Below are 8907 nucleotides of genomic sequence, written 5' to 3'. Positions count from 1 at the left end.
TTTCCCGCACGTGGGCACCGGGCGCGGTTTGTCCACTAGGGGCGTTGGGGCGCCGTCCCAACAAGCAGCTGAAGATGAGAAATAATTTTTCGAATAAAAAAGACTTTTATATAAAATGTTTTTTTGTAATAATAGGGGTTTTCCCATTTTTTCTGGCAACAAAACTGAAACCTTTTTACAAAGATTCATGTCTGCATTAACCACAATACATGCAGTTTATAATGCAAACAAATAAACACTATGAAAATATATGCCAAGGGACGGCATTCTTTTTGTGTGGACGAATCAGTTTCAAGGACAATACATATATTATCAGTGTGTTTTTTTGTTTGCATTTTGACTGCAAGTATTGTGGTTAATGCAGATGAAGTATTCGGAATGACGGCGGCAAACCACTTGACGGGTAGCACACTTTATTAAATCTTGTCTTTCCACAATAACACGTGTGGTCACTATTTCTCACACTACACACTCCACTTGACACGTGTGGTCACTACAACTCACGCTGCACATTCCACTTGACACGTGTGGTTACTATGGCTCACGCTGCACGCTCACGCTACACGCTCACGGTGCACGCTCACGGGCACTCCAGCCCCGTAGCGTCCGTGGAGCCTACAGACCCACCCCAGCTTGGGCGTGGGTCACGACCTCTGGGTCCCGCGGCACGGCCCTCACACGGACGTCCGGCTCCGGGTCCCAAGGTCCCGCCTCTGAGCCACACAGGGCCCCGGTCCCCACAAGGACAGCGGGACTAGGTGTCTCAGGGCCCTATCTCTTCCTCCTCCGTCTTCTGTCTTCACTGGTCACCAACTCCCCGTGCGCCTGTGCGCACCGCCTTATATAGCCTCCGCTCCCGGGAGACGGAGCGTATGCGGACCGCGACGTGAGCACCCCCTTAGTTGACCAATCCCCACGCGCTGCCACACGATCCCCTCGTTGTCAGCGCGCGTCACCGATACCCAGCCAATCACCGCCTCATAACCCATGACCCTTCACCGTCAGCGCGCGTCACCAACACACACAGCCAATCAATACGCGCTGGCACACGATCCTTACCCCAGCGCGTATCACCACTACACAGACATTAATCCTTGTAAAAAGGTTTCAGTTTTGTTGCCAGAAAATAGGGGGAAACCCCTATTATTATATTTTGGTACTGGCAAAGGAGGTCTAATGTTTTGTTGTGTTTAACAAAAAAATTCAAAATAATGATTATTTCAACGTCAATTGCCTAATTAAGATACCATGTTAAGTTCGTATTAGAAACCGCTGCAACAACAGTCTGATTTGTGCCTCGGTGAGGTCTCGAGCGGCTGTGAATGCGTCTGAGTGGGAGATATCCCCCTTCGTTCATTGTGATTAGCTTTGCATTGTAGCCACGCCGTTAGAGACCCATTCAGGGCAGTAATAAGTAATATTTAAACACCCTTAAATGAAATGTACCGTACGAGTAATGGCAGAACTCCACGACTCCAGGAAGTGGCCCCGAAGCTTGCCATAACGTAAGGGACCCGTGGTGATTTACAGCCAACGTTAGTTGAGCGTGGACAATTAGAGCCAAGCCGATCATAAGATATAAAAAAGATTGCTTAAAATATATATTTTATTCTTAATGATAGAATATAGTATTGTCACCAGTATGACATACGTATACCAAGTTTGCAGTCGATACGACATTGGAAAGTGGGTTAAAATTTAGTTACAAGATTTGAGGATACGACAATAGACAGAGTTGAGTATACAACAGAGTGAGTTAAATAAAAGCGTGTAAAATAAAATATTTAAAAATACTTTTTTTAAAAACACGCTTTGATGAAATGTACTGTCCGAGCTGCCCCTCCCCCTGCCTCCATCGCCCCTCCCCTCCTTCCACATCCTCCACCCCTCGGCGTGGCTCCCCGAGGCTTGCCTAATGTAAGGGACCGTGGTGATTTACAGGCAACGTGAGTTGAGCGTGGACAATTAGAGCTGTAAACGTGGACAATTAGAGCCGTAAAAAAGATTGTTTAAAAATATATTTAAATATTTTAATGATAGAATATAGTATTGTCATCAGTATGCCATACCTATACCAGTGGCGGCTCCTGCAAAATCTCTCAGGGGGGGCAAATATCTGGATGATTGATAAGGATAAGGTCCACCCATGCAATGGATAAATTAACAGCTTAAGCATGTAAAGGCAACTTCACTTCTTTAATATTAATGAAAAATAAAGTGACTCTTACAATACATCTTGTTTGTTTCTATACTCACTATTAAAACAAACTACTCAAGTTTATTTTATTAAAGATTCCACTAGGTGGCGACAAATTATATTGTTGGATGAAACGTGCTTACGTATGATGACGTAAGCACATATGATGACGTAAGCACGTTAGGGCGAGCCCTCCCGGAAGCCATAGTGAATGCATTGCAGCGCCCCCGTTCGAAAAAAAAACATCTTTGAATGTAAGTCTATGGAACCACTCTGGGCGATTCTCAGCTGGAGGGAAATCGCCCAAAAAGAGGCGGTACTCCACAGAACGTAGCATGACGCTGATTGGACTATATCCAGAGGCACAGTGACGGCTAGCGTGACTCTGTGGTTGAATGACATTGGTGGTGCGTCGCCCAATCGCCCTAATGAAGAAACCGCCCCTGACCTATATCAAGTTTTCAGTCGATACGACATTGGGAAGACGGTTGAAATTGAGTTACAAGATTTTAGGATATAACAGACAGAGTGAGTTCAATAAAAAAGCGTGTAAAATGTTTATTTTTTTTAAATATTAATGATAGAATATAGTATTGTCATCAGTATGACATACCTATACCAAGTTTGCAGTCGATAGCACATTGGGAAGTGGATAAAAATTGAGTTAGAAGATTTTTTGAGGATACAACAGACAGAATGAGTTAAATAAAAGCGTGTAATAAAAAGGAGCCAATGGCTGTAATGAGACGATGTCACAACGCGAGGTTGAACTGTGCGAATGTAGCAGGTCACGGCCTACATGCTCTCGGCTTTTGGCAGTGTCAAAGGGGCCGTCCATAAATGACGTCACGCACCTAGGGAGGGGGGGAGGGCATGTGTGACGAGGGGGGAGGGGGGGCTTGAGAAATGTGACGTCACATCAAAATGCGCTACTTTCAAAAAATATTAATGAAATATAATTGTTATAACAACACCATTTTTTTTTATTAATTTTCATTATTAACTATTTGATTATTTAAATTTACTAAGGTCACCTTTTATTTATTCCATAAAGGAGCATTTTGCTTCTCCAGGGGGGAATGGAGAAGCATACATTTTGTAAATGTTTGAATGATTGTTATTAAACATTTTGATTCTAATGATTCTACCAGGGCTTTTCATTTTGTGAAATGAATATGTGATTGTTATAATTGTACTCTCCATTTTGCTTCGTTCTACTACAAAGTTTCACAGAGGCGTTGTTTCTCTGTGTGCCTATGTGTGTGTCTCTGTGTTGTCTCTCTCTGCCTGTGTGTCTGTGTCTGTGTTTTGTCTCTCTCAAATTTAGCACTCTTTGGAAGAACGTTATCAACCAGGTAAGGTGTTGACTGTTATGTTAGCCGACTCTCTGTGTTGTGTTGCATTATATTTCTTAGTTTACTAGGTTTGTTTTTCTCATTCATTCGTACCTGATGATTGCTTCTGTTGCAATCGAAACGTCATATTCTATTATTTAATTTATTTTCTTTCTACGTGACTTTACCGAAAGAACCAAAGAATCTGTACACTAATATTATATTTCAATATAATATTCTGAACATCTGCAGTTTTAGTTAGACGTTGAATATTTTCAAGTGAATTTTATGCTAAATTTACAACGCCTCCTTTTTAATACATGTTTTCTCCGCACTACAATGGCAATAGTTTTAGTTAAGTGATTTGAAGCATGTTTTATTTTCAAAATGGAAATATGGTTTGGGGGGGGTCAAAAATCGGCCAAAATCGCGTGACGTCACTTATGGACGGCCCCAAAGGAGTGGTGTAGTGTGGACCTGAGGGTCATGGGGAGAGCATTTGAGTGCTGTGTTGTTGCGTATTGTTTATAATTGCCTACCGTTGGTAGATAAGACAGTCATATCACTTTCACGGGAAGGCCAATAACACGACGAGGTTTTTCCTAATTAGAACACCATCTTTTTAGAAGTCACAACAGCCCCACCGAGTGGAAACGTCACGAGCCGCCACTGCTGGGCACGTGTGCTTATTACCAGCTCCGGTTTGACAGCAGAGGTCTCACTCCAAATCAGTCGGGCGGCATACTCTTTTCATTGGCTGCGTAATGCTGTGTGGAAGCTACCTGGTCAAATTCAGAATATGTATTTATACTGGAGGAATCTGATGAGCTGTAAGTTATTTTTCACAGATTTCCAGTAGGGGCGGGTAAGATCGTTACAACAACAAACAATACAAAAACACGATAGGAGTGCAAAGTACAAGAAAGGTAAACAAATCACCCAAACAAATACAAATAAAACTAAACCATCCCCATCCAACCAGACAAAGCCCACTGAGGTATTAACTTATTTTTCAGAAGTGACCTAGCCACAAATGAAAGCTCAACAAAGTGGCCAACATGAAACTTCGAGTCTTCTCGGCCACAGTCATGCCCTCCCTTCTCTAAGCTTGTGAAACGTGGACAGACCCCTCTAATGAAACATCTGCGCCGGTTAGCAACATTCAGGCTGTCCTGCATACGATCCATCCTGGGTTTAATCAGGCTGGATTGTGTGAGGAGCTCACAAATCCTTGAAAGATCTGGACACATTCTCATCAGTGAGCTCCTCCGGTAGGCAAGGCTGCGTTTGCTGCGCCATGTCGCCCGTAGGCTCAGCCTTCGCATGCCCAAGCAACTTCTGTCTGGCTAAACGGGCACGAACACGGGCTGGAGAAGAGATGTAGCTGATTCGGTATGGGAGGATGTGGAGCTGAGTGGACTTACCGACGACTGCCACCACCGGTGTCAAGATCGGTATCTGTGGAGGAGGCTCGTGAAGGACGCTGCTGCTACTGGGCAGTTGGAGGCAGTCGCCCTCCAGCAACAACTGAGGGCAGAGGAGGAGCGACGCTCACAACAACGAGCGGAGCTTTATGCGTATAAAATGCAGTAAGTTGGCACAGTAAGGGTGGTGCATCTGCCGGTCATCTCAGTCAGCCAACCCATGGCACCTGCTGGGTCTGTCCCGAGACCTCCTGTCGGCGAGACTTCGACACTTCACGTGGCCTCAAAGTGCACCTAGCCTGGCACAGGCGCCGTTGTAACGTCACTGTCACTTCGTGGTGAATGGTGACTATTGGAATTGGTGAGGGATGTGAGCTGTGTGGGTAGTCAGTGTGGGGGAACGGTGGCGCAGTGTTTAGTGCGCTGCGCTACCAACTATGATGATCTGAACCGGTCCTGGGCCTCCCCTAGGCCGACTCAGCCTCAATTGAGTACCTCGTGGTATGGCGTGTAAACATCGCCACTGGGGAGACAAAGGCGGCCACGTGTAGTGTTGGCTGACCAACCCCCTCGTGTGTCGTGCCAGGCCTTCGTAGGTGCTCGCTAACAGCACTTGCTCTAGCAGTCTGTTGAAGGTTATACGGGAGATCTTTATCTTTGGGATGTAAGTTGATTGAATTTAGTACCATTGGCGTTTGTTTTAGCAAGTACTCATACAGTACTTGCTAAAATAACATTATGAGCTTTAGCCATGAGACGTCGAAATAAAAACATAAATATATTGAACACTCAATGGTGTTAATGCAAACGTCGATATACACTAAACATGGGAAAGAAAACATTTGTTTCATAATTTGCAACATAAAAGAGCAATGTAATGTTGAAAAGCAATATATAATTTGATATAAAAGAATGCAATGATACAAGGGTGTTGTTGAAGGATCAACACTCAAACATGGAATTATAATATCACATCAAAATATACATACAAAGGCACAAGGCTGTGCATCCACTTTCTGGAATATTAACTTTAAACCTATCGAGAGCACACAACAGCCAGCGCCGTTCGCCACAAAGCTCGGTGGACTTTGAGGCCACGTGAAGCGTCGAATGCTCTCTGGCAGGTCACGAAACATACCCAGGTGCCATGCATTGACTGACTGAGATGACTGGCAGATGTACCAGCTGTGCTTCCCACTGGTGTGTTTTATCCGCCCGGCGCTCCGCTCGTTGTTGTGAGCGTGGCTCCTCTTCCCTGCATTGTTGCTGGAGGGCGACTGCCTCCAACTCCTCAGTAGCGTCTTTCACAAACCTCAAAAGAAGCCGATCTTGACACCACTTGGTATCGGCAAGTCCAGTCAGCTCCACATCCTTCTGTACCACACCAGCTCCATCTCTTCTCTATCCCGTGTGGAGCCCGTTTAGCCCCCTCTATGCGGCCAAACAAAATGCGGGCTACATGACCCAGCCAACGCAGCCTCGCTTGCCGGAGGAGCTCACTGATGGGGATGTGTCCAGATCTTTCAAGGATCTGTGAGCTCCTTATACAATCCTGTCTGGTTAAATCCAGGATGGATCGTAGGCGGACAACACACAAAACGTGCCTTGAGCGTTATGCAAAACACCAGTTCCCAAAGAACTGCATTACAGTATACAGCAGTCACGTCTTAAGTCACCATCAAGAAAACAAAATCGGCAGTGAGACAAAGAGACAACTGTAGACTGATTTGGCTCTCATATTAGGACTCATCAACAGGATACAGTCACCAAGGTTCACGACTGCCAAGTCTGCCTCTGGGAACGTCGTGTAGAAACCCCACTTGTACTCTATAGGGACGCATCATCAGCTTGCCAAATAGAAACAATCATTAAGCATCTGTAATGTTGCTGTTGTGATGTGTTTTCTTGTAATTTACAGATATGAAGTAACGTACATCTGTCAACGAAGTTTGGGAAGTGATCATTTTTTCATGAAAACTTAAAATTTTGAAACAAAAATCGACATTTTTTAAATCCTTTATATTAAGTTCGCTTGCTTGCTTGCTTGCGTGCTTGCGTGCTTGCTTGCTTGCTTACGACCGTGCAAATCTTTCGGTCGTTTTTTAACCCACTTCCCGTGATCCAATCGAGCTGACATTTTCCACACAGACTCGTTGTGCGTGACAATTAATTTTCGTGAAAATTTTTTTTCCAAAATTTGACACTGTTTAGGGAAAAAAAATTCAATATTTAATTACCAATTGCTTAATGCTGGCAGACAATCATTTGACCCATAGGTGGCAGCCATCTCAAGCCAGAGGACGAGAGGACTCTAGCCGCCCGTTTCAAAGACCAATGTGGGCTGGATTGTGGCCCATTGAACACGCATATAAAGGATTTATAGTGAAAAACTTTGTTTTTACGGGTTAATTTTTTTGGTCTGAAAAATATACCAAACACAAATCATCGATAGGACAATTTCAATGTTCCGTTCATATTTGTAGGGATCAACAACACATCGATGTGTTGGAGTTAAAACATCGATATTATGGATGTAGCAACGTTTTAAATATTAAGAAACATACTGCTTACTCAAACCAAAAGTGTATTTAAATGGAGACCTCCCGTGGGAAGATAAGCAGTGCGTGAGAGTGGCCAGCAGAGGGCATAAGGTTGATTTGGGGTGGCCGTGAGACCAGCAAAAAATGTTTTCCTCCACAATAAAAAGTTCAAATATGTTTACACATCTCAACAGCCAGCCACACAGCCTTTTGGGAGTGGATAATTTTAGCAGGACTGATTCGACATACAGTCTCTTCGGCGGGGGATATGTGAAAAATACTACTTTTTTATGTGGAGCTACACAAAAATGGATGAGGCATGTTTGTCTAAAATATGTTAATTATATTATTCACAACAGCGCTAATGCTGAATGTGTTATGTAGCCATTATATATTTTTTTAATGGCATCGGCCACGCGAAATTAAAAATACATATATATCATGAATAAAAATCGCAGTATGACACCTAAAATAAAGACTTTGAGCTAAAGTCTGCGAGAAGACAATGCCACATGAAAGTGCTTCACACTGTCTTCCCATTAGAACTTTGTTTTCCCAATTTCACTTGTAATGCGATTGCTGTAATTTCTATTTGGTTGTTTTTCCCCCTCTGACTTCTATTTACTTTATTTCTTTGCTCGTTTTTTACGTGATTTCTTTTATAATTTTGGTGACAGTGCACTCTTACATATGACACGATCCGTTTTTTGAGTCCTCATCTGGTAAAATAAAATGAACTTACCACAAGTACGCTTGATTAATGCAGACATGATTCCTTGCAAAGTGTTTCTACTTGGTGTTTGAACATCTTAACACCGGTTTTATTGTCAGTATTAATTGGGATGTATGTATATTGAACTTCTTTCGCACTGTACGCAGTCAACCATGGTAATCGGAGGTGCTGCAGATGAAACGAACGGGGGGAGGATGGGGCCAGGAGACAGAGGGGAGCTGGCTCGACATGGGTCAGAAATGTCCATAGGAGGCCAGCAGAAGACATCAATGCTTGTGAAGGTATGGGGAGGTTGTTTGGAAATGGTGTTTAGCAATTCATTCAATTACTTGGATGTCAAGAAATGTTAGTGGTTCTGAAGATTATAATTATCGTGATCAATGTAGGTAAAGATATATGATAATGACAAAGGCAAATTAAACTGATGAGCGATGCTTAATAAATATGACGATAATTCTGCTGCTGCAGCTACTGATGATCCACGAACCCCCACCATCAACATCATCAGGAATGCGTAGGCAACAAATATGCGTTGTGGCAACTAGTTTTTCACATCTGTATTTGGTTGGCTACCCCTTGGTACTCGTTGGGACTGTGGAGGTGTAGAGTGCCTACCTCTACCCATTCATTTCACCCCCCTCCATAGAAGGGCGTTACTATACTCTTTGGTTCTTTCGGT

This window comes from Lampetra fluviatilis, chromosome 1 (genome assembly GCF_964198595.1).
Source record: "Lampetra fluviatilis chromosome 1, kcLamFluv1.1, whole genome shotgun sequence".
In the NCBI taxonomy this organism is placed as follows: Eukaryota; Metazoa; Chordata; class Hyperoartia; order Petromyzontiformes; family Petromyzontidae; genus Lampetra; species Lampetra fluviatilis.
Note: the sequence above shows the minus strand (reverse complement) of the source record.